This window comes from Pleurodeles waltl, chromosome 5 (assembly GCF_031143425.1).
Source record: "Pleurodeles waltl isolate 20211129_DDA chromosome 5, aPleWal1.hap1.20221129, whole genome shotgun sequence".
NCBI lineage: Eukaryota > Metazoa > Chordata > Amphibia > Caudata > Salamandridae > Pleurodeles > Pleurodeles waltl.
In genome coordinates this window covers 1,864,220,493-1,864,246,091 of record NC_090444.1, presented here as the reverse complement: position 1 = coordinate 1,864,246,091, position 25,599 = coordinate 1,864,220,493, and the positions used below count along the sequence as shown (strand labels likewise).

At 49.3% G+C, this 25,599-nt stretch overlaps 1 protein-coding gene across 1 annotated transcript in view; it reads left to right on the top strand.

Moving 5' to 3' along the window:
• Positions 1 to 7,896: 7,896 nt before the first annotated feature.
• Positions 7,897 to 25,599, top strand: part of TTBK1 (tau tubulin kinase 1) — a 363,196-nt gene continuing 345,493 nt past the window's right edge. The window contains exon 1 of the mRNA XM_069236392.1: positions 7,897 to 8,024. The gene's annotated coding sequence lies outside the window, so the exon portion shown is untranslated. The remainder of the gene's footprint in view (positions 8,025 to 25,599) is intronic.

Below are 25,599 nucleotides of genomic sequence, written 5' to 3'. Positions count from 1 at the left end.
CTGGGCATATTTTTGCTTTGACAAGGGTTCAGGCCCAAAAGCAAAAAGGACAGGGTGACTTGGATCCTGGAACAATGGACCAAGTGCTCCCTAAAGCTAGGGGTAGCAGGGGATTTATCCCTACCCACTATCCCTCCCTTTACAGATGATTCCCCTTCTGAGGAAGAGGAATTTCCTCCTTGTGCAGAACCTACACCAGAGGAGCTGGCAGCAGACACTGCTGAGCTTTTGGGTGGAGTTTGGCCTGCCAGGGAAGAGCTGAGTGTGGCACAGCAATCCTGTCCCACATTAGAGGGTCTCAGACAGCAGCTGTCAAACAGCAAAATGGGGATGTCAGTGACAGTCATAGAGTATACTGGGAAGATAACCTCTTGTACACAGAGTCAAGGGACCCAAAACCTGGAGCAGCCAGGAGATTGGTCATTCCTCTGCAGTACAGAGAGCTTCTTCTGACTCTAGCACATGACATTCCTTTGGCTGGGCATTTGGGCCAGACGAAAACTTGGGAAAGACTTGTCCCCTTGTTTCACTGGCCTCATATGTCAGAGGACACCAAAGACTTTTGTAAGTCCTGTGTGACCTGCCAAGCCAGTGATAAGACTGGTGGCACTCCAAAGCCCCTCTAATTCCACTTCCAGTGGTTGGGGTGCCCTTTAAAAGGGTAGGGGTTGACATAGTTGGCCCCCTTGACCCTCCTACTGCTTCAGGCAATAGATCCATCTTGGTGGTAGTGGACTATGCCACAAGATATCCTGAAGCCATACCTTTAAGGACCACTACAGCTCCTGCAGTGGCAAAGGCCCTCCTTGGAATCTTTTTCAGGGTGGGTTTTCCTAAAGAGGTGGTGTCAGACAGTGTAGGAGGCTAGCCTGGCTTGTAGTGGGTACCAGAGGTACTTACACCTTGTGCCAGGTCCAGTTATCCCTTATTAGTGTAGCCGAGGTGTTTCTAGCAGCTAAGGCTGATAGAAGGTAGCTATGGCAAAGCAGCTTAGGCTGAACTAGGAGACATGTAAAGCTCCTACTATACTACTGGTGTCATATGCACAATATCATAAGAAAACACAATACACAGATATACTAAAAATAAAGGTACTTTATTTTTATGACAATATGCCAAAAGTATCTCAGTGAGTACCCTCAGTATGAGGATAAGATATATACACAAGATACATGTACACAATACCAAAAATATGCAGTAATAGCAAAAGGAAGTAATGCAAGCAGTGTAAAGTTACAATAGATTGCAATAGGAGCACATAGGTATAGGGGCAACACAAACCATATACTCCAAAAGTGGAATGCGAACCACGAATGGACCCCAAACCTATGTGAGCTTGTAGAGGGCCGCTGGGACTGTAAGAAAACAGTGAGGGTTAGAAAAATAGCCCACCCCAAGACCCTGTAAGGTGTAAAGTGCACCTACAACCCCCAGAGAGCACAGAAGTCGTGATAGGGGGATTCTGCAAGGAAAACCAACACCAGCAATTCAACAACAGTGGATTTCTGGACCTGAGTACCTGTAAGACAAGGGGACCAAGTCCAAGAGTCGCGACAGTGTCGAGAGTGGGCAGGAGCCCAGGAAATGCCAGCTGAGGGTGCAAGGAAGCTGCCACCAGATGGAAGAAGCTTGGTGTTTTGCAAGAACTAAGAGGACTAGGAATTTCCCCTTTGGAGGATGGATGTCCCACATCGTGAAGAAGGTTGCAGAGGTGTTCCCACGCAGAAAGACCGCAAACAAGCCTTGCTAGCTGCAAGGGTCGCGGTTAGGGTTTTTGGATGCTGCTGTGGCCCAGGAGGGACCAGGATGTCGCCACTTGGATGAGGAGACAGAGGGGGCACCCAGCAAGTCAGGGAGCCCTCACAGAAGCAGGCAGCACCCGCAGAAGTACCGGAACAGGCACTTGGAAGAAGAGTGAACCGGAGTCCACGCCCATGTTACTCCAAGAAATTCATTGTTCAAACCGATGCATCTGAATTAGGGGTAGGGGCAGTCTTATCACAACTGAATTCTGAGGGCCAGGATCAACCAGTTGCTTTTATCAGCAAAAGGTTGACACCTAGAGAAAAGCGTTGGTCTGCCATAGAGAGGGAGGCCTTTGCTGTGGCCTGGGCACTGAAAAAGTTGAGGCTATACCTGTTTGGCACTCACTTTATTGTTCAGACAGATCACAAACCTCTACTTTGGCTAAAACAAATGAAAGGTGAAAACCCTAAATTGTTGAGGTGGTCCATATCTCTACAGGGAATGGACTATACAGTGGAACATAGACCTGGGAGTACCCACTCCAATGCAGATGGACTCTCCAGATATTTCCACTTAGACAATGAAGACTCATCAGGACATGGCTAGTCTTATTGTCATTCGTTTGGGGGGGGGTTGTGTAGGAAAGTACTATCTTGCCTGGCATGTTAACCCCATATTTCACTGTATGTATGTTGTTTTAGCCCTTGTGTCACAGGGATCCTGCCAGGCAGGACCCCATTGCTCATAGTATGTGCCCTGTATGTGTTCCCTGTGTGGTGCCTAACTGTATCACTAAGGCTCTGCTAACCAGAACCTCAGTGTTTATGCTCTCTCTGCTTTCTAAATTTGTCACTGCAAGCTAGTGACTAAATTTACCAATTCTCATTGGCACACTGGTACACCCATATAATTCCCTTGTATGTGGTACTGAGATACCCAGGGTATTGGGGTTCAAGGAGATCCCTATGGGCTGCAGCATTTCCTTTGCCACCCATAGGGAGCTCAGACAATTCTTACACAGTCCTGCCACTGCAGCCTCAGTGAAATAACGTCCACTTTATTTCACAGCCATTTTTCACTGTACATAAGTAACTTATAAGTCGCCTATATGTCTAACCTTCACTTAGTGAAGGTTGGGTGCCAAGTTACTTATTGTGTGGGCACCCTAGCACTAGCCCAGGTGCCCCCACATCGTTCAGGGCAAATTCCACGGACTTTGTGAGTACGGGGACACCATTACACGCGTGCACTACACATAGGTCACTACCTATGTATAGCGTCACAATGGTAACTCCGAACATGGCCATGTAACATGTCTAAGATCATGGAATTTGTCCCCCCAATACCATTCTGATATTGGGGGGACAATTCCATGATCCCCCGGGTCTCTAGCACAGAACCCGGGTACTGCCAAACTGCCTTTCCGGGGTTTCCACTGCAGCTGCTGCTGCTTCCAACCCCTCAGACAGGATTCTGCCCTCCTGGGTTCCAGGCAGCCCTGGCCCAGGAAGGCAGAACAAAGGATTTCCTCTGAGAGAGGGTGTTACACCCTCTCCCTTTGGAAATAGGTGTGAAGGGCTGGGGAGGAGTAGCCTCCCCCAGCCTCTGGAAATGCTTTGATGGGCACAGATGGTGCCCATCTCTGCATAAGCCAGTCTACACTGGTTCAGGGATCCCCCAGCCCTGCTCTGGCGTGAAACTGGACAAAAAAAAAGGGGAGTGACCACTCCCCTGACCAGTACCTCCCAGGGGAGGTGCCCAGAGCTCCTCCAGTGTGTCCCAGATCTCTGCCATCTTGGAAACAGAGGTGTTGGGGGCACACTGGACTGCTCTGAGTGGCCAGTGCCACCAGGTGACATCAGAGACCCCCTCTGATAGGCTCTTACCTCTCTTGGTAGCCAATTCTCCTTTCTTGGTAGCCAAACCTCCTTTTCTGGCTATTTAGGGTCTCTCCTCTGGGGAATTCTTCAGATAACGAATGCAAGAGCTCACCAGAGTTCCTCTGCAGCTCCCTCTTCGACTTCTGCCAAAGATCGACACCTGCAAAACCGCAACAAAGTAGCAAGACGACTACCAGCAACATTGTATTGCCTCATCCTGCCGGCTTTCTCGACTGTTTCCTGGTGGTGCATGCTCTGGGGGTCATCTGCCTTCACCCTGCACTGGAAGCCAAGAAGAAATCTCCTGTGGGTCGACGGAATCTCCCCCCTGCTAATGCAGGCACCAAAAGACTGCATCACCGGTCCTCTGGGTCCCCTCTCATCTTGACGAGCGTGGTCCCTGGAACACAGGAGCTGGATCCAAGTGTCCCCGACAGTCCAGTGGCCCTTCTGTCCAAATTTGGTGGAGGTAAGTCCTTGCCTCCCCACGACAGACAGTAATCCTGTGTACTGCGTGAACTGCAGCTGCTAGGACTTCAGTGCACTTTTGCAAGACTTCCTTTGTGCACAGCCTAGCCCAGGTCCCCAGCACTCCGTCCTGCATTGCCCAACTCGCTGAGTTGGACGCCGACTTTGTGGGACCCTCTTTTGTTGTGCTGTCGAACGTCGTGCTCAGATCTTCTGAACGCCTGTTCAGGTGCTTCTGCGAGTGCTGCCTACTTCTGTGTGGGCTCTCCGTATTGCTGAGCGCCCCCTTTGTCTCCTCCTCCAAGGGGCGACCTCCTGGTCCTTCCTGGGCCCTGGCAGCACCCAAAATCCTCAACCGCGACTCTTAGCTTGTTTGCGGTCTTTCTGCGTGGTAACAACTCTGCATCCTCCAGCACGCCGTGGGACATCTTCTGACCAAAGGACAAGTTCCTGGCACCCTCCGTTGTTGCAGAACCTTCAGCTTCTTCCACCCAGAGGCAGCCCTTTTGCACCTTCATCCGGGGTTTAGTGGGCTCCTGCCCCACCCCTGGACACTTGCGTGACTCTTGGACTTGGTCCCCTTCCTTTGCAGGTCCTCAGGTCCAGGAATCCGTCTTCAGTGCTTTGCAGTCAGTTGTTGTCTTTGCAGAATCCCCTATCTCGACTTTACTGTCTTTCTGGGGTAGTAGGGTAACTTTACTCCTACTTTTCAGGGTCTTGGGTGGGGTATCTTGGACACCCTTAGTGTTTTCTTACAGTCCCAGCGGCCCTGTACACACTACACTAGACCTGGGGTCCATTCGTGGTTCGCATTCCACTTTTGTGTTACCCCTAGGCCTATTATCTCTTATTGCATTCTATTGTGTTCTACAGTGTTTGCACTACTTTTCTAACTGTTTACTTACCTGATTTTGGTTTGTGTGTATATTTTGTGTATATTACTTACCTCCTAAGGGAGTAACTGAGTATTGCGTTTCTTATGAGATAGTACTATGTGATATAATTGGTATAGTAGGAGTTTTGCATGTCTTCTAGTTCAGCCTAAGCTGCTCTGCTATAGCTACCTCTATCAGCCTAAGCTGCTAGAACACTACTAATCTACTAATAAGGGATAACTGGACCTGGCACAGGGTGTAAGTACCACAAGGTGCCCACTATAAGCCAGGCCAGCCCCCTACAATAAATATGACCTATTTTTCTAAACCTGTGTTGTGTCCTTTTATAGTGTTTTCACTGAGTTACTGTGTGTGTTGGTACAAATACTTAACACCTAGACTCTGAAGTTAAGCCTGTCTGCTTGTGCCAAGCTACCAAGAGGGTGAGCGGGGTTAACTGAGGGTGATTCTCCTTTACGCTGACTAGAGTGAGGGTCCTTGCTTGGACAGGGGGTAACCTGACTGCCAACCAAAGATCCCATTTCTAGCACTGCCTCTTTCTATATGTGCTGTCTCTCAGAATTGTTTTTCAAGAACGAACACTTCCTGATTACTGGACCTAATACTGTTTCAGTGCGCTTTGGTACTTTTTAATTTGAATGATGTCATAGGTCCAGGCCCATGGCTGCCCCTCCTCTTTGCAGTGAATGATGTCACAGCTCCTGACCCATGGCTGCCCCCCTCCTTTGCAGTGAATGATGTCACAGCTCCTGACCCATGGCTGCCCCCCTCCTTTGCAGTGAATGATGTCACAGCTCCTGTTCGAAGGGTGCTCCTTTCCTTTACAGTGAATGATGTCATAGGTCCAGGCCCATGGCTGCTCCTCCCCTTTGCAGTGAATGATGTCACAGCTCCTGGCTCTGGTACGTCGGTGGGGGGGGTAGATTTCTCTTTCCTTTTGTAAAGAGTGATGCCACAGCCCTGGCCCTTCTTCATTGTGGAAGTATTCCCTCTCTTTCCATTGCAGTGAGTGGTGTCACAGCTCCTAGATCTGGTGCATTGTGAGAGTATTTTCCTCTTTGCTGTGAGTGATTTCTTAGGCCTGTCCTGGTGGGTTATGAGGTTATCCCCCCCTCTCTTGCATTCAGTGATGCCATACACCTTTTTTGTGGTGCATTGTACAGCTAGTCCCATTTCTGTGGTTCAGTGAGTGATGTCACAGCTCCAGTTCAGGTGCATTGTGGGAGTGCCCCTTTCTTTAGCAGGCACTGGGGGCGCTATAGCTCCTGGCACACTATGAGAAGTGTTGCCATTGTTCTGTGAGTGATGCTGCTCGCACCCTCTCTCTCCTCACATCTCCTGCGGTGGCGAATTATGAGACCGTCATGCCTTGTTTAGGTCTGGCCTCAAGACAGTTGTCTTGGCAGCTTCATGTAATTAAAAAATCATAAATAAAGATAGATACTTATATACCTAAGTGACATTCACATCTTTGTTTCTGTCAACCACAACATATAGGACCAGATGTAGCAAAGGGTTTTACCCATTCTGTGTCTATGGGAAAATGTGTTCGTACATATGGCCCATAGCGCCCTCCACTTCAGCCGTGGGCGCTCTTGCATCGTGAGTGACTGTTCCTTTATAGCTGTTCACATAGGCATCTCACACGAAGTGGACTTCTGGCCATCACCAGTACCTTTCCCCGTCAGTACTCCTTTCTTTCAAGCCCTTAGCGTTTTCATGTTTTGACCACTGTTGTGTGTTTAAGCTACGTTTTCAGCTTACAGTAATACGAAGCCCATATTACTTATCGCCCAGTAAGGACCACGTTTCCCTATGAAGCTTTAGCCTTCTACGTCTGCTGGGAAGGACCCATACTGCTCTATTAAAATTATATGGGATGGGACTTTCTTTTAATTGAGAAATTCCTATTGCAATCATGTGCCATACAAAGGCAGCAGCAAGTTGTGTTTTCTTTTTGTTGTTAGTTTATGTTTTTTGTGGCATGTGTTTGCAATGAAAAAAATCAGAATTAACTATGGCATCTGCTTATCAAGACCAGACCTATTGCCAGTGTGTGTTCTCCGTGACAGTGAATGATGTAACAGTGTTTGCCCTGGTGTCTAGTAGGACTGTCGACCTCTACTACGAACAATGTGTAACGTCACAAGTGTTAACCCCCTGGTGCAGGTAGTGATGCCACTTCTTTCATTTAAAATGAATGTTGTCACATTTCTTGCCCTGATGCCTTCTGGTGTGTGGTGCCCTGACCTGGTGTTCTCTGCTATGTGCAGTGAGTGACATCAGAGGTCTTGCCCCTGGTGCATCTGGAGTGTGTGCAGTGTCTCTCACTTACAATGAATGATGTCACACTTCTTGCCCTGGTGTCCTCTATATGCATAGAGTGACATCACTGGTCTCACTCCGGTGCATCTGGAGTGTGTGCCATGTCTCTTACTTACAATGAATGACGTCACGCTGCTTGCCCTGGTGTCCTCTGCTATGGGCAGTGAGTGATGTCACTGGTCTCACCCCTGGTGCATCTCTCATTTACAGTGTGTCGTCAGGGCTAATCCCATGCATGATGGCACCACCGACGCCCCCCTGCTGTGACATCACTGCTCCTCTGCCTGTGGCATTATATGAGGACCCCCACTATGTTTGCAGGTAGTGATGTCCTGATGCACTGTGGAGGCATCCCCGTGCAGTGGGTGATGTCAGAGCTCCTGCACCCACCGTGGGTGTATCCTCCTCCTCCCCTGTCCCAGCCCCTGGTGCTGATGCTGCTGCCTCCTCCTCTCCCGGCCCCGCTGCATTGTGGGAGTATCCCGCCCCTCTGCTCTCTCTGGCTCGGTGCTCTCCTCCGGGATCGAAGCCGCAGCGCTGGGGCCCGGGATCGGCGTGGGCAGAGCCTGTCAGGGTTGACATGATGCTGGGGGTCCCGGCGTCTGCAGGGAAGGGAAGAGCCGCACCCCGGAGACGGCACTGACCCGCCCCCCGCATTGCGGAGGAGCCATGCCCCGCCGGCGCCTCGGGGGAAGCCGCAGCGAAACAGGTAAGAGGCCGGCCGTGGCGGGAGGAAGCCGGGGGAGCCCCCACTACTGACGACATGGCACTGCGGTGGGTTAGCGGGGGTCCCCGAATTCAGAACAGCCGCAGAGCCCCGGGAGACTACAACTCCCGGCATGCCGCTCCTCGGGTCTGCCTCCGTAGATAGCGTGCAGGACGTGCGTGGCTCGCCGGGAGCTGTAGTCTTTCGCGGCTCTACAGCTGTTGGGGAGCAGCGTTGCAGGCCGGGAATTGTAGTGTCGCAGCACGTCAGTCAGGCGAGTGTCGTGATTGGGCGAGGGCGGCGCTGCAGGGCACGCCGGGAGTTGTAGGCGCTATCCCGCTGCAGTGAGTGGACGGAGCCCGCGTGCATGCTGGGGGTTGTGGTTTCTTGACTGCGGCATCTCTCTGCAGAGGCAAAATGGCGCTCTGGAGGATGAGCATTGAGGGGGAGGAGGGAAGGAGCCAAGAATTACACCAAGGACCCAGGGGCGGGCTCCCTGCTGAAGGGCACCACAGTCTCACTCACAGCCAGCCTAGCACACCTGAGTGCAGTCTCACTCACTGGGGAGGAGTCTCATTTGAAAACATTGTAACTCATGGTGTTCTCTCACTCCCACCAGAGCCTGGGCTACTGCTTGCAGGTCTGACATGCAGGAGCACCCTTGAGTGGGGGTCTCAGGCCCCTGAGCACAGTCTCAGGGGAGCAGGAGCAGCCACACAGAGCACAGCATCACACACTGTGCCAGGGGTCCAGCTAGGAGGAGAGGGTCAGCCAGCACAGGCCCAGGCAAGGGCTGACAGGTACACCTACACCTTACTGCATCTCACTGGAGGAAACCTCATTTTCACATGTGTGAGCACGTTTAGTTAAATGGAGCTACAACTGGAATATAGCTCCCAGAAGCCCCTGGTGGCAAGTCAGGCAAAAAAAGAAGTGTCCTCAAGAAACAAAGGTACTTGACAGCCCTGGGTGCAAGGCTGACTGACAGGCTCCACAGATAATCCCAACTTTAGAGAGGAAGACCCCCTTTCGTAGACCAGATAGTTTGTGTCTTTAGCTTACGATTATTTCAAGTCCAATTAATGTTTATTCACAGTTTGAAAAAATATGTAAACCTCATCAAATAAATGGACATACATAGAATATTGATTAGCTTTTAACTGAATAATCAAAACTGTTTCTAGTGCCCTAACAAACTGTCTCGAGCTGAGTCAGGGAATACGATCTGATTCTCAATAATCAGTATTCACAGACCTCATGAAACATCACTAAACTGATGTTGGTAAATTGCGAACACGTCATATGCGAGGCCATATGTACGAACACATTTACCCATAGACACAGAATGGGTAAAACCCTTTGCTACATCTGGCCCTAAGTGATCTTGGAATCTCAATGTCCGCCTAACTATCCTCTCTCCTTTACCTGTTTGCTCCATTCACAGACAAGCAAGAACCCTTATTTACAAAACTGTCCTGGGCGCAGTGCAGCACCCAAAGTTGCTGTGCTGCTTTGTGTGAAACGGAGTGAGCAGGGCAGTGCCATATCTACAGATATAGGGCACTCATCGCCTCTCTCCCTAGCACTGGCACAGAATCAGACTTCCGAGCGCCACGCACACACCTTTCACTGTAGTGCAAAAGGTGCTGAGTGAATGTAGCGTAGGTTTTGTACTGGGAGAGTGCCCATTCCAGTACGAAATACTACAGATTTTTTAAGTTCAATGCAGCACACATGCAAAGTGGGAAAAGTTAGGAGAAATCTATGCTTTTCTCCTTTTTAACGACTGCTTTCAATTGGTGTTAGTACGTAGGGTTTTGCGCCAAAAATTATCATATAGGGTTTTGCCTCAAAAGCCTCCAGATGCACCCCCATGTAGCACCCACGGAGCATGCTGTTGACGCAGAGTAACGCAAAGCAGCACTTTGCACCGGTTTGCATTACTTTTTCTTACAAACCAGCAGCCAACCAGTCTCTCAAACTAATTTTAGGCACCTTTTATGGGTTGGTAACAATACAGAGCCCCTCTAATCGTGCTGGAGAGGAACTGTCATTCCCAACTCTTTGGGTGTTGGGAGGAGGGCCGAGGCCCACAATAGGGTGACCACCTCAGACCAGGTTGCTTTCACTCTGCAGTATTTAATCACATGTTCTCTTTGGGAGCTGTTGATCTTGACGGGAGGGATCAGTGCATTCTAAAAATGTTGTGTCTTTAAATATATAAAATAATCCCCCGTTTGGGCTGAGTAATAACACGTTTGTTATTTTTTTTTGCTTGTGCAGCAGTGCTTGTTGTCCTCCCAAGCTAGAGAAGAACGCAAAGAAACAGAGGGAAGATGAGAGAGCACATTTCGCCACTTTGTGCAGAGTGCATGCTGAGACATGATCCCTGCTTAAGCTGAAACATGCCTTGTTTTAGTGCACAGTGTGTCACTGGAACTAAGTTATACCCGGCTGATGAGCCCATACCAAGAGCAAAAATGGTCCTGGGTTGCTTATGTTCCGGGTCAGGGAGGATCTGGCCTGGCAGTTTGGGCTGAACTGTTCCAGTTGGTGCAGGGTCAAGACTGATTTGCATATAGCTGGGTCCAAACTGAGGAGGCATGGTGGACAAAATAACAATGGATTGGGATGCGGCCCTGATTAATTACTAGGTGGCTGAGATTAATTCAGGCATTCCATCCATCACTTTTGTTTTAGTGATCAGCAGTAATGCATTTGATACTTGAACGCTTATTGTTAGATGAATTGCAAGCCAGAAGTTGTGGTTTTCAGCTAATGTTAGCCGAACCATCAGTTCTGACGATGGAGTGTGAACCGTAACCGTACTGCAGTTTCAAGTTCCCTACACCAATATTATGTCTGTGTTTTCAATGAAGTTTTATTGAGGCTGCATGGCAGTTAATCCAGACACTAGCACACACTCCAGGTGAGAGCAGCTCATATAGTCTTGTAGATCTGATTGGCTTTTGATACGTCAGGACTTATACATGGACATGCAAAGCTACAAGTACTAGACTACAAATACAAACAAGCATTGTCAAAGCCAATAGGTTTCGCCATTGAAGATGCACGCCAGACTATTTGGTCTAACAATTTCTGGTGCTTCACAACACATGCATGCACATTCGTCAGGACACATATGCAGCCATAGATCATGATGCGTGCACACACACCAGCCATCTGATACATATTTCAAAATTGCCATTGTGTGCGCACATCCGTGTGTATGTATCATGGCTGTGCTTCGTGACTCAAATGCCATCATAATGCACTGGTGGTCAAATTGGTTCCGCCACGGTGTGTCAAATTGGTAAAAATGAAAGTACACAGAAGCGCACAATTGTAAAGTGAGTGCCCTGGAAACGTTTTGTAGCTACAGAACCATGCACTGCAAAAATAAATTATATTTATTTAAGTAGATCAGATCCGTGATACACTGTGGGGTATTACCATGGATGACGGACAACCCTGTCAGCCATGTTTAAAGCTAGTGGAACCACAGCAACCAAGGGATGGGAGACGCTATCCAAAAGCGTGTCTGTGGGTGGCGGCTCTACATGGTCTCGCCAGACAGCTAACGCTGTCTATAAGTGAGACCTTAACATGACCAAGCAATATTTAAAATGAGGCTTTATTGGATGCCTGGCCGCTTGAATACAAACACATCGTCCAATCTCCTAAACACATTTCATGCTCAAGCACAGCTTGGGTGTCAACATTTTGATCAGTAAATTTAAAACCAGGTAATGTCCAGTCTTGCACAAGAGATCTCCAGGTTCTTGAGTCCATGGAGAGGAGCGGGTTCGCGAGTCCGTGGGTACGAGCAGGATTGCATGTCCATGGGCACGAGCAGGTTCGCGAGTCCATGGGCACGAGCAGGTTCGCAAGTCCATGGGCACGAGCAGGTTCGCAAGTCCATGGGCACAAGCAGGTTTACGAGTCCATGGGCATCAGAAGGTTTGTGAGTCCATAGGCACGGGCAGCTTCACGAGTCCATGGGTACGAGCAGGTTCGCGAGTCCATGGGCACAAGCAGATTTGTGAGTCCATGGGCACAAACAGGTTCGCGAGTCCATGGGCACGAGACAGTTCGCCAGTCCATGGGCACAAGCAGGTTTACGAGTCCATGGGCATCAGAAGGTTTGTGAGTCCATAGGCAAGGGCAGCTTCATGGGCCCATGGGTACAAGCAGGTTCGCGAGTCCACGGGCACGAGCAGGTTCACGAGTTCATGGGCACGAGCAGGTTCACGAGTCCATGGGCACAAGAAGGATTGCATGTTCATGGGCACGAGCAGCTTTGCGACTCCATGGGCAGGAGCGGGTTCGCAATTCCATGGGCACAAGCAGGTTTATGAGTCCATGGGCATCAGAAGGTTTGTGAGTCCATAGGCACGGGCAGCTTCACGAGTCCATGGGTACGAGCAGGTTCGCGAGTCCATGGGCACAAGCAGATTTGTAATACCATGGGCACAAACAGGTTTGCGAGTCCATGGGCACGAGACAGTTCGCCAGTCCATGGGCACGAGCCGGTTTGCAAGTCCATGGGCACAAGCAGGTTTACGAGTCCATGGGCTTCAGAAGGTTTGTGAGTCCATAGGCACGGGCAGCTTTACGAGTCCATGGGTACCAGCAGGTTTGCAAGTCCATGGGTGCGAGCATGTTCGCAAGCCCATAGACACAAGCAGGTTCGCAAGGCCATAGGCACGAGCAGTGCACAAATAGATGGGTGTCTTTAAATGGCTGCACATCATGTCTAACAACCCTGACCAGTCCTTTCTTTCTGGCTGCCATCAGATTGCATTCTGCAACGTGTTGTTTGAATCGCTCTACTTTGCTTATGGGTTTGTAAATCCCTTGATTAAAAGTATCTTTGCCTGAAAACCTGTGGCTGGCTACAATCACATATGTGCCCACTCTGCAGCTGAGGCTTAAAATTGGGAAGTTTGAAAAAAAGTTAACTGGTTAATATACGAATAATGATTCACAGGTGTGGTATGCCATTAATTGCAAGGGCCTGATTCAAACTGGCTAAAAGGCAGTCTTGCTCTAAGTTGTGAGACTGGTCAGGATTAATTGCATCTTTTTTTTAACAAACCTGTAACTGAGTTAATGAAGTTGAAATGCTGAAGTTTATCTCAGACGAGAACCCATCATTAGACCTTCAGGGAGAATATTTAGTAAACAGCTTCTCTTTTCACCTGTGCCGGGTAAAGAAGTTATAAACTGATTGCCCTCTGCTGCATGACATATAGGTTCAGAGGTCACTTCCCCCTCAGACTACAGGAATGATCCATAACTGAGCATGAAAATAACAATTTACCCAATTCATAGCACAGAAGCAGAGGTTTCTGTCCCACTGATGCCATTTTGAGGATCACATTAAAATTACCTCAAGGACTCGCTAAAGTAAACCAATTTAATCTTAACATTTCAATTGTATACCTTTCCCCAGTGATTAGCATCCTCTTGCAGAGAAGGCTAATCCTGCCTGGAGCAACACGCTTTCTTATGTGCATGGTGCACTTGTTTCTGTGCAGGGATTGTATGTGGCCTATCATCCGTGAGCTCAGAGTCCAGATCATTCCTCTGATCTGAAGTCAGTCGGCGCCTAGAAGTCAGTGCCTGCAGGGTTGGAGTTTGTGGCACTCTAGTGAAGCGCCATCACCATGGGCGTGTGCTGGAGGGACAATAGGACTATTCCTTGTCACATCTGGCTTTAGATATCTTACAAATGTGTATGGATTTAATACTCATTGTTACATGAGAGAAAGTGGCAATCATATATTTATTTTATATATAATTTTGGTCTGTAAGCATTGAATTGGGTCCCTTTGTTTGTTGCTTATGCCTTGTATTTTTCTGCATGCATCCAAATTATGAGCTATATGTGATTTTACTTTTTTTTTAAAATATATATTTTTGTATATGTGTCTGTTGTTGCTGAGTCGTTTCGCTCAGTTTGCACCTAAGTCAGTCATTAACTTGCCTGGGGTATTTCATTGTTTTTCGTGTGCTGGAAGCCGACAGCCCTTTTAGGTTGGAGGCAGTTTGTTTTGCCAGGCCCAGAGTACATTAGTTGCCCCACAATAGTTCATAGTCCCAGTGTATTTGCTTAGAGTGTGGATGTGGTCGCACTGCTCCTTCGTCCACAGGCTGGAGCAGCATAGATAGCTCAGCTGCAATGTTCTGGAGATAGCTCAGCTCAGATGTTCTCTGTGTGAGGTCCACCTTCTTGTACTAACGAGGGCTTGTCTAAGATTGGAGTGCTTCTCTAGCCAGGAAGTCCTGCCCTGTGGTGGTGGTATCAGAAGCAGTGCTGTGCGCATCGACTGGCATCACCTTCTGTGTCCCTGGCATTAGATAGCTGAGGTGGTGCTCAAAGGGGCTTAGGGGACCTGACAGGCTCCTTCCTGTGTGTTGCAGAAGCTCAGCAGAGTGATCAGTTTACAGATTTATGTCTATGCAGCTAATGGTGCTGTGTCATTTATCTTCTGGTCGATGCATGTGGGGGTCCTTGTCATGGCGTGCACTTAATGCAGGACTGATCATTAGGGAGCAGCTTCTGCTGGATCCTAATAGACATTTTGTGCAATTTGTTAAAAAAAACCTTTATATTCTATTCAACTTTCTACAATCCATCAGTTTTTGAAAGATGTCTTTTCTTCATACCTGAAACCTCTTGTGCAGTTGGTGTGCAGTTGGTTCTGGGATCAACTGTATTATTGTTTACAACACCTCTTCTACTACCGGTTCTGAGCACACTTGTGCAGTTGATCCAGAGATCTCTAGTGCTGTTGGTTTCGCGTTCCCTTGTGCAGTGGGTCCAGAGATCTCTAGTGCTGTTGGTTCCGAGCTCCCTTGTGCAGTGGATCCAGAGATCTCTAGTGCTGTTGGTTCCAAGCTCCCTTGTGCAGTGGATCCGGAGATCTCTAGTGCTGTTGGTTCGAAGCTCCCTTGTGCAGTGGATCCGGAGATCTCTAGTGCTGTTGGTTCTGAGTTCACTTGTACAGTTGATCCAGAGAGCTCTTGTGCTGTTGGTTCAGAGGTCACTTGTGCAGTGGATCCAGAGATCTCTAGTGCTTTTGGTTCCAAGCTCCCTTGTGCAGTGGATCCAGAGATCTCTAGTGCTGTTGGTTCCAAGCTCCCTTGTGCAGTGGATCCGGAGATCTCTAGTGCTGTTGGTTCTGAGTTCACTTGTACAGTTGAACCAGAGAGCTCTAGTGCTGTTGGTTCAGAGTTCACTTGTGCAGTGGATCCAGAGATCTCTAGTGCTTTTGGTTCCAAGCTCCCTTGTGCAGTGGATCCAGAGATCTCTAGTGCTGTTGGTTCTGAGCTCCCTTGTGTAGTGGATCCAGAGATCTCTAGTGATTTTGGTTCTGAGCTCACTTTTACAGTTGACCCAGAGAGGTCTAGTGCTGTTGGTTGTGAGCTCACTCGTCCACTTGATCCAGAGATCTCTAATGCTTTTGGTTTCGAGCTCCCTTGTGCAGCAGATCCAGAGATCTCTAGTGCTGTTTGTTCTGAGCTCCCTTGTGCAGTGGATTCGGAGATCTCTAGTGCTGTTGGTTCCGAGCTCCCTTGTGCAGTGAATCGAGAGATCTTTAGTGCTGTTGGTTCCGAGCTCCCTTGTGCAGTGGATCTATAAATCTCTAGTGCTGTTGGTTCTGAGCTCCCTTGTGCAGTTGATCCAGAGATCTCCAGTGCTGTTGGTTCCGAGCTCCCTTGTGCAGTGGATCTGGAGATCTCTAGTGCTGCTGGTTCCGAGCTCCCTTGTACAGTTGATCCAGAGAGCTCTAGTGCTGTTGGTTCTGAGATCCTTTGTGCAGTCGGTTCCAGGAACACTTCTGCTCGAGCATCTTGTGTGCTCTAATTTGTGGTCGATGAGCCTTGGGTCCGTGTATAGGGCACACCTAGAGAAGGAAGGCACGATCAATCTACACTAATTAAACAGTGTAGCCAATTTGGCCACACAATAAAGATCCAAATCAGAAAAAAATGAAATCAATGGTTTTTATTACAAATTAATGCTCAGGTTAAAGTAAACAAGTCTCAAAGACATACTGTAAAGATACAGGATAGCAACTGGGTAGCCAAAGCGCCAAAAGTAAATCAAACGATTCAGCAAAAGGCACACGAGAAAATCTGTAAATGTAACACAAAATAATTTGATGGGCTGAAAACAAACACTGGTCAGATCGTTTACACTTGATCTAACTGAATTAGCTACGGACAAGTAGGACTCTCGCAAAGAAACTAATCAATGAATTGATACTCAACCAGAGAACATTCGGGCAAAAGTTAAAAAGCAAAAACAGGAGAAAAAGGTATTTTGGAGAATGTCATCTGGGGCAAAAAAAAAATAGTTGATCAAAGAGGGTGAAAAGCAAGTAAAAAGGGAAGGCGTCAGCTTTTCAGAAGCTCAATGTAAGACAAAGCCTCACTCAGCAAAGCCTGGGGACTCGGGGTAAAGTCAGAGGTCTGTAGCTCTCAAACTCCAAGGGAATCTGCTCATTATCAATTAGTGAAAGTCCTAGTTAAAGTCATAAATCAGTCTGGAAGCACCTCTTTTGAATGCACCACTTCGGACCACATCTTCTCCCTTCTCACAATGTAACTCGCAACAATTCCTCGCTTTCCCACAGCGGTACTGGGAAGGTAGCTGCCCTTGGTCTCCTGTCCAACAATAGCAACATGTATGAATAGAGGCAGTCACATCTCTCGATCTCTCCATGCACCTTTCCAAGGTTGCTTCCTCAGACTCTATATGAATAAAACAATAGCACATCTATTCCCAAACTAACAATATCTATGTGTTAATACCTGCAATGAAATGACGTTAGCAGAAATTGGAAAACAGTTTCTCACATTTAGAGACTCTAGCCTAGTCAAGCTCACCAACAAACAAAAAATACTTCAATGGCACACTTACTTTAGGTTATACTGTGCACATAATATTTTCAAAATTCAGTTAATGTCAGTGTTTAGGGGACATGGCACACAGGATGTGTGCCATGTTGTGTATTCAATTTTGGAAGCAACTTGTCATGCAGCCTGCAATGGGCAGTCTGCCTAAGGTTGGTGCTGAGTCCCTCAGAGTGGCACGAGTGCTGCAGCTCTGAGGGGCCCTCTTTAGTACCCATCCCGTAGGTACCAGGGATACCATTTACTAGGGACCTGTAGGGGGCTGAAGGACCAGGTGTCTTGTTTTAGGGAAGGAACACTGGCACTGGGGACCTAGTTAGCAGGAACCCAGTGCACTTCAGTCCAAGTTGCATCTAAAACCTTGTGAAAAGTGGGGGTACTGCAAGCAGAACCCAGCTCCCTACAGTCGGTTACAACAGTTCAATTAAATTCATGTTATAGTTAATAAGAAAATTAAATAAAACTTTTAACACGTGTAATTGAATATGATGGAGAACTGCATTTCTCAATGTTAATCAACAATATTGGAGCACATTATGAAACTGTTATTGTTTTAAAGGTAGACATTATCAAACAATGTGAGGATGGGTATACAGTTACATTAAATGATTACATTTCAATTAGTAGGTCTAAACCACACAATACATCTTTCTCCAATCACTCCATTTTTGGATTTGAATCCACCACTTTACATTCGTGTTCTATTGGTTCACACATTCTGTTCTATAATATGGTCCCATATAGATCATAATTGTAACATCAGGGGTGCAATAAATCTACGCTGTTCCACATGTGTTGTTTCCCAAATCATAGTGCTGCTGATTCTGCAAACTGTAGTGATGTTTCTTCCCAAGTCTCTTCTGTTAGGTAGGTTCCAAAATCTGTTCTGTGGTTGTTTCCGAGATGTCTTGTGCTGTTGGTTCTGACATCTCTTGTGCTGTTGGTTCTGAAATCTCTTGTGTTATTGGTTCCAATATCTCTTGTGCGTTTGGGTTAAAAAATATTGTGCTGTTGTTTCTGAGATGTCTTGTGCTGTTGGTTCTGACATCTCTTGTGCTGTTGGTTCAGAAATCTCTTGTGTTATTGGTTCCAATATCTCTTGTGCGTTTGGGTTAAGAAATATTGTGCTGTTGTTTCTGAGATCTCTTGTGCTGTTGGTTCTGAGATCTCCTGTGTTACAGGTGATCCAGAGATCTCTAGTGCTATCAGCTCCAAGATCTCTTGGTCTACTGGTCGTGGGGCACTCGCGTTGTTTCAGAAACCATAGTGTTGTTCATTTGATCCCATATCTCTTACGCAGTTGCATCCGAGATCTCTTGTATTGCTGGTTTCAAGATCTCTTGTGCTGCTGTATCTAAGATGACTAGTGCAATTGGTTCCAATAATTATTTTCAGGATTACAGTTTTTGATTGTGTAAACTGCATTGGTGTTGGTTTCAAGATCTCCTTGAGTAATGGATTTCGGGATCTATTGGGTGGTTGGCTCTGAGATAACTCCTGCTGCTGGTTCTGATATTTCAAGTACAGTTGATACCAGGGTGTCTGGTGCTCCTGGTTCAGAGGTGTCTAGTGCTCCTGGTTCAAAGGTGTCTGGTGCTGCTGGTTCAGAGGAGTCTAATGCTGCTGTTTCAGAGACATCTAGCTTTATGTCTAGTCTGCTGGGTCAGAGATGGCTAGAGCTACTGGTTCTGAGATGTCTTGTGCTGCTGGTTTAGAGATGTCTTGTGCTGCTGCGTCAGAGATGTCTAGTGAGATGTCTACTGCTGCTGGTTCCGAGATGGCTTGTGCTGCTAGTTCAAAGATGTCTACTGCTGCTGGTTCATAGATGTCTAGTGCTGCTGGTTCATAGATGTCTAGTGCTGCTGGTTCAGAGATGTCTTGTGCTGTCGGTTCAGATGTCTAGTGCTGCTGGTTCAGAAGTCTAGTGCTGCTGGTTCAGGGATGTCTTGTGCTGTTGCTTTTTAATGGTTGGTTCTGAGCTCTCTTCTGCTGCTGGTTCTGATATTTCAAGTACAGTTGATACCAGGGTGTCTAGTGCTCCTGGTTCAGAGGTGTCTAGTGCTGCTGGTTCAGCGATGTCCAGAGCTACTGGTTCAGAGATATCTAATGCTGCTGCTTCAGAGATGTCTAGTGCTGCTGGTTCAGAAATGTCTAGTGCTGCTGGTTCAGAGGTGTCTAGTGCTGCTGGTTCAGAGATGTCTAGTGCTGCTGGGTCAGAGGTGTCTAGTGAGATGTCTAGTGCTGCTGATTCAGAGGTGTCTTGTGCTGCTGGTTCAGAGATTTCTAGTGAGGTATCTAGTGCTGTTGGTTCAGGGGTGTCTAGTACTGCTGGTCCAGATATGTCTAGTGCTGCTGGTTCAGATATGTCTAGTGCTGCTGGTTCAGATATGTCCAGTGCTGCTGGTTCAGATATATCCAGTGCTGCTGGTTCAGGCATGTATAGTGAGATATCTGGTGGTGCTGGTTCAAGGGACCCCTTGAGCACCAGGAGGTGGTGAAACAACAGAGGAGTAAATCCCTACGGTGTAATTGAACCCGGTGGGTCACCTGATCACGGGGTAGATAAAGGGCCTCCCTTAGGGACCATGCCACCCTGATCTGGATGTGTGGGGCATCCCGGAGCCAACCTGGCCATGGCCAGGAGGTTACCAACATGCTATGTTCAACAAGGCAGTGCATTTGGGTGACGTTTTGGGGCAGAGGCCCTCTGCCACCCTGGCTTGTAATGCTCCAGCGTGCAACCTACTTGCAGGAGTTGCGGAGTGTGGGTTTTCGCACCTTAGCAAACAGCTGGGCGCTAATGAAAAACGGAGCAGGTTCCACAACTAGGCCTGACACTTGGCTAATTTTACCTAAAGCAGCTGGGAAAAACTGTGAGGATCATCAAAATCTGGTACGTATTCAAGCTTGATATATAAATGTAAAACTACACATGGAAGAATAAACTACTTCAGAAGTATTGTAGAGCTGTCTACATGATTCCTAAATGATTGTTACAGCAAACAGAGGCAGTATCGTGAAGCGGAAAACACCTGAGCATTTTACCAATCTTTTTTTACTATTAGCTGAAGAACTTTCTCTGAGAAAGGTGACAAGTCCAGCAAAACCTGTAGCCTCTCCCAGCATGATCCCTTCAACAGAGGGACAGTGTGTGGTATAAACTGTGGTGGATGCTCCTTCGGATGTCGTAGTTTAGTGGTTCCCAACCTGTGGTCCGGGGACCCCTGGAGGTCCGCGAACCCTCCTCAGGAGGTGCGCGCTACTGCTTCAAAAATTAACTAATATGAACAGGTTAATGAAGTGCATATAAATAATGTGGATAAATGTACAACTGAACATTTTAAAACGTATAATAAATGTCAAGGACTTTGAAATTTGAGGCTAAAAATGACATTATTATCCTCAGGTTGATTTGTGGGAGTAGGGCAGGTGCATGAAACAGAATATAGTGTGCACAATGTGTGGCTTCAATTGGATTTAGAAAAGCTCCTACATTCCTATTAAAATTATTTTTTTCATTTGTTTTACTTATAGTTGTTTGCAAATTATATAACATGTTATCATTTGTATATGTGTTTGATGAATGCCTGTTTCTGTGTCTTTTTTTTCATTTCAAATCATCTACAATGTTTAGGCCGAGGTCCCCGGCTTCCAGTAATGACTCAGTGGGGGTCCCCTGATTCCAGTAATATTCAGTGGGGGTCCCCGGGTTCACGGAATGATAAAGTGGGGGTCCACAGAAGTCAAAAGGTTGGGAACCACTGTCCGAGTTCATTCACACATTGGAAGATGTTCCGTTGCTTACCACCTCTAAGTGAGACCCGGCGAATAGGCCCACCCAGTCCAAGTGCACGTGCTGCGGAAAAAGCCAAGTCAGAGAGTCAGAAACTGATGAGGAGGTCTGAGGTGTCGGGCGACAGATTGTCAATAAAGCAGAAGCCCATTCAGCAGCACGTAGCTGTGGGGGGAGCTGTAACGATCCCGATACCGCGAGCAGATGCGCAAGCGGAAGTCAAGAAAGTCTCAGGGCGGGACTGGGGAACCTAAAGCAGCCTGGCAAAAATGCTCAAACCAGCCCTGCTCCCTTCATCTCCTTGCAGTCTCTATATTCCATCATCCATTCTCTATCTCCCGTACGGCACGTTTTCATTATCACTTTGCAGGACACTTTCCACGGTTGCACTTTCAAGAAGATATTTATATGGTGGTTAGCAAAAGTAGCTGAGTTCATTTTTAAGGATTTATCCCAAAACACCCCAGTGGTTTTCAACCTTTTGACTTCTGTGGACCCCCACTTTATCATTACTGGAACCAGGGGACCCCCACTAAACTATTATTGGAATCCGTGGACCCCCCACTGAGTCATTACCGGAAGCCAGGGACCCCGGCCTAAACATTGTCAATGATTGGAACTGCAAAACAATACACAAAAATACAGAAACAAACATTCATCAAACAAATACACAAATTATAAAATATTTGACTTAATATGCAACTAATACAAATAAAATAAAAATTACAATTTTAATAGGAAGGATGGAGCTTTTCTAAATTCAATTGAAGCCACACATCGGCCATAATATATTCTGTTTAATGCACCTGTGATGCTGCCACAAACTAGTCTGAGGATACTAATTTAATTTTTAGCCTCTGATTTCAAATTCCTTGACATTTACAGAATGTTTTGAAATTCCAGTTGAACATTTAGCTACTTGACTGCCTGAGGAAGATTCGTGGAGCCCCAGGGGTCCCCGAACCACCAGTCGGTAACCACTGCCCTATCCTGATCAGGTTCCTAGTGCCTCTACAGATAAAACATATGGTTCAGTGGCAAAGCTATTGGACTTGAAAGAAGAAGCCCCGTCTTGCTTCTCCTTGGCCAGATCATTTGATCTTTTCCAGATCATGGTTTCCCTGGAGCTTTGCCCCAATATCTGCCAGCAACTCTTGGACCGATCGACCATCACCTGAACCCAAAGCCTATGAGGTGGGCATGTGTGGTCCAAGGGCTGCTTCCTTCCTAGTTTGTACATTCCTCCTTCTCTCACTAAAGTGGCCACTGTGGTCACCTCTTGTGCTGCATGAGCTCCCTCACAGTTACCATATGAACAGAAACTGCCCCCCAACTTCTGCACAGGGGCAGTTCACAATGCCAGTGATGGGACATCCTGCTGGACCCGACCCTTTGAGGCTTCCCATCAGGGCCGTTTCATTTACATCCCTATTGATTAACCTGCTTGTCGGCACTAGTCCCCTGCTGACCAAAATGTTTAATATTTAGTGTCCCACAGGAGTTTACTGCAGGATGCAGAATGGACAACTAAAATGTGGGACAGTGGTGCACGCTGGACCCTAATTACTGGGCCTTGCAGCACTGGACCACGGCTGTGTGACTCAGAGGAAGGGGGTCCACCCTGGATTGCGCAGCACTGGACCATGCCTCTGTGGCTCAGAAAAAGGGGGGGGGAGGTCCTGAATTGCGCAGCACTGGACCACAGCTGTGTGGCTCAGTGGAAGGGGGTCCATCCTGCATAACGCAGCACTGGACCATGGCTGCGTGCATCAGCGTAAGGGGGTGTGTCCTGGACCGTGCAGCGCTGGACCATGGCTGTATGGCTCAGCATAAGTTGGTGTGTCCTGGATCATGCAGCACTGGACCACGGCTGTGTGGCTCAGTGGAAGGGGGTCCATCCTGGATCACGCATCACTGGAGCATGGCTGCGTGCGTCAGAGTAAGGGGGTGTGTCATGGACTGTGCAGCGCTGGGCCACAGCTGTGTGGCTCAGCATAAGGGGGTCGGTCCTTGATCTCACATCACTGGACCATAGCTGTGTGTGTCAGCATAAGGGGGTTTGTCCTGGATCGCACAGAACTGGACTGTGGCTGTGTGCGTCAGCATAAGGTGGTTTGTCCTGGATCGCGCAGCACTGGACAACGGTTGTGTGGCTCACAATAAGGGATGTGTTGTGGATCATGCAGCACTGGATCATGGCTGTGTACGTCAGCGTAAGGGGTTTTGGCCTGGATCGCGCAGCACTGGACCATGGCTTTGTGGCTCAGCATAAGGGGGGATCTGTCCTGGATCGCGCAGCACCTTGCCACAACTGTGTGCGTCAGCATAAGGGAGTCTGTCCTGTATTGCACAGCACTGTACCATAGCTGTGTAGCTCAGGGGAAGGGGGTCTGTCTTGGATCACGAAGCACTGGACCATGGCTGTGTGACTCAGCATAAGGGATTCTGTCCTGGATTGCGCAGCACTGTACCATAGCTGTGTAGCTCAGGGGAAGCGGGTCTGTCCTGGAAAGCACAGCACTGGATCATGGCTGTGTAGCTCAGTGTAAGGGGGTCTGTCCTGGATCGGCAAGCACTGCAGCACGGCGGTGTGGCTCAGCATAAGGGGGTCTGTCTTGGATCGCACAGCAGCTGCACAATGGCTGTGAAGCCTTTGAGAGAGGGATCAGTGGTGTAGCAATAGCGCCATGGGTCCTGGTGTGAGGATGCTTAATTGACCCTCATTCACAGGCTGGGCATTAAAGCACAGCCATATTTTAGATGCTTTGGGCCCCAACACCACAGGCCCCGGTGCAGCTGCATCTGCTGCACTATTGATAGCTATGCCACAGAGAGGGGCCCCGTCCTCTGAACTTTCAGTGATCGTTTAGTGCTGGTAGTCCCGGAGGAGGTTTTCAGCTCCCCTGGACCATGGCTGTTAGATCCAAGAAAATGAAGCCTCTCCTGGGCCTTGCAGCGCTGGTTCATGGCTTTGAGGCCATGAGGGGGATGAGGTCTCTCGTGGGCCTCGCAATGCTGGATAAATGCAGCTAGATCTATAGGAGAGGGGTCCGTAGTGTAGCAAAGGCATGATGGGCCTTGCTGCAAGCAAGATAGGTTTACCCACCATATGCTGGCTAGACAGTACAATACAGCCATAGTTTGGACGTATTGGGTGACTATCACACAGGGGCTCAGTGCCACTGCGCCTGCTTAATTATTAATAGCAATGCCTCTGGGACAGCCCCTTCTGGGCCTCGCAGCCATGGTTCAGTGGTGGGATACCTGTAGGAGGCCCCCCCACCCTTGGGCCTCCCACTGTTGGAATATGGCTGTGTGGCTCAGGGTAGGGCTCGCCTCTCCCGGGCATCACTGCGCTGGCCTTGGCTGTGAGGCTCAGGGTAGGGCTCGCCTCTCCCGGGCATCACTGCGCTGGCCTTGGCTGTGTGGCTCAGGGTAGGGCTGGCCTCTCCCGGGCATTGACTGTGAGGCTCAGGGTAGGGCTGGCCTCTCCCGGGCATCACTGCGCTGGCCTTGGCTGTGTGGCTCAGGGTAGGGCTGGCCTCTCCCGGGCATTGGCTGTGAGGCTCAGGGTAGGGCTGGCCTCTCCCGGGCATCGGCTGTGTGGCTCAGTGTAGGGCTGGCCTCTCCCGGGCATCGGCTGTGAGGCTCAGGGTAGGGCTTGCCTCTCCCGGGCATCGGCTGTGAGGCTCAGTGTAGGGCTGGCCTCTCCCGGGCATCGGCTGTGAGGCTCAGTGTAGGGCTGGCCTCTCCCGGGCATCGGCTGTGAGGCTCAGGGTAGGGCTTGCCTCTCCCGGGCATCGGCTGTGAGGCTCAGTGTAGGGCTGGCCTCTCCCGGGCATCGGCTGTGAGGCTCAGGGTAGGGTTTGCCTCTCCCGGGCATTGACTGTGAGGCTCAGGGTAGGGCTGGCCTCTCCCGGGCATCACTGCGCTGGCCTTGGCTGTGTGGCTCAGGGTAGGGCTTGCCTCTCCCGGGCATCGGCTGTGTGGCTCAGTGTAGGGCTGGCCTCTCCCGGGCATCGGCTGTGAGGCTCAGGGTAGGGCTTGCCTCTCCCGGGCATTGGCTGTGAGGCTCAGGGTAGGGCTGGCCTCTCCCGGGCATCGGCTGTGAGGCTCAGGGTAGGGCTTGCCTCTCCCGGGCATTGACTGTGAGGCTCAGGGTAGGGCTGGCCTCTCCCGGGCATCACTGCGCTGGCCTTGGCTGTGAGGCTCAGGGTAGGGCTGGCCTCTCCCGGGCATCACTGCGCTGGCCTTGGCTGTGTGGCTCAGGGTAGGGCTTGCCTCTCCCGGGCATCACTGCGCTGGCCTTGGCTGTGTGGCTCAGGGTAGGGCTTGCCTCTCCCGGGCATCGGCTGTGAGGCTCAGGTTAGGGCTTGCCTCTCCCGGGCATCGGCTGTGAGGCTCAGGGTAGGGCTGGCCTCTCCCGGGCATCACTGCGCTGGCCTTGGCTGTGTGGCTCAGGGTAGGGCTTGCCTTTCCCGGGCATTGGCTGTGAGGCTCAGGGTAGGGCTGGCCTCTCCCGGGCATCGGCTGTGAGGCTCAGGGTAGGGCTGGCCTCTCCCGGGCATTGGCTGTGAGGCTCAGGGTAGGGCTGGCCTCTCCCGGGCATTGGCTGTGAGGCTCAGGGTAGGGCTGGCCTCTCCCGGGCATCGGCTGTGAGGCTCAGGGTAGGGCTGGCCTCTCCCGGGCATTGGCTGTGAGGCTCAGGGTAGGGCTGGCCTCTCCCGGGCATCACTGCGCTGGCCTTGGCTGTGAGGCGTAGGGGATCACTGGGGAATCGCATCACTGGATTGTAGATGCGAGGCTCATGAGAGTAAAGAGCCATTCCTGGCAGCTTCACAGCCCTCTTTAAAATCCTAC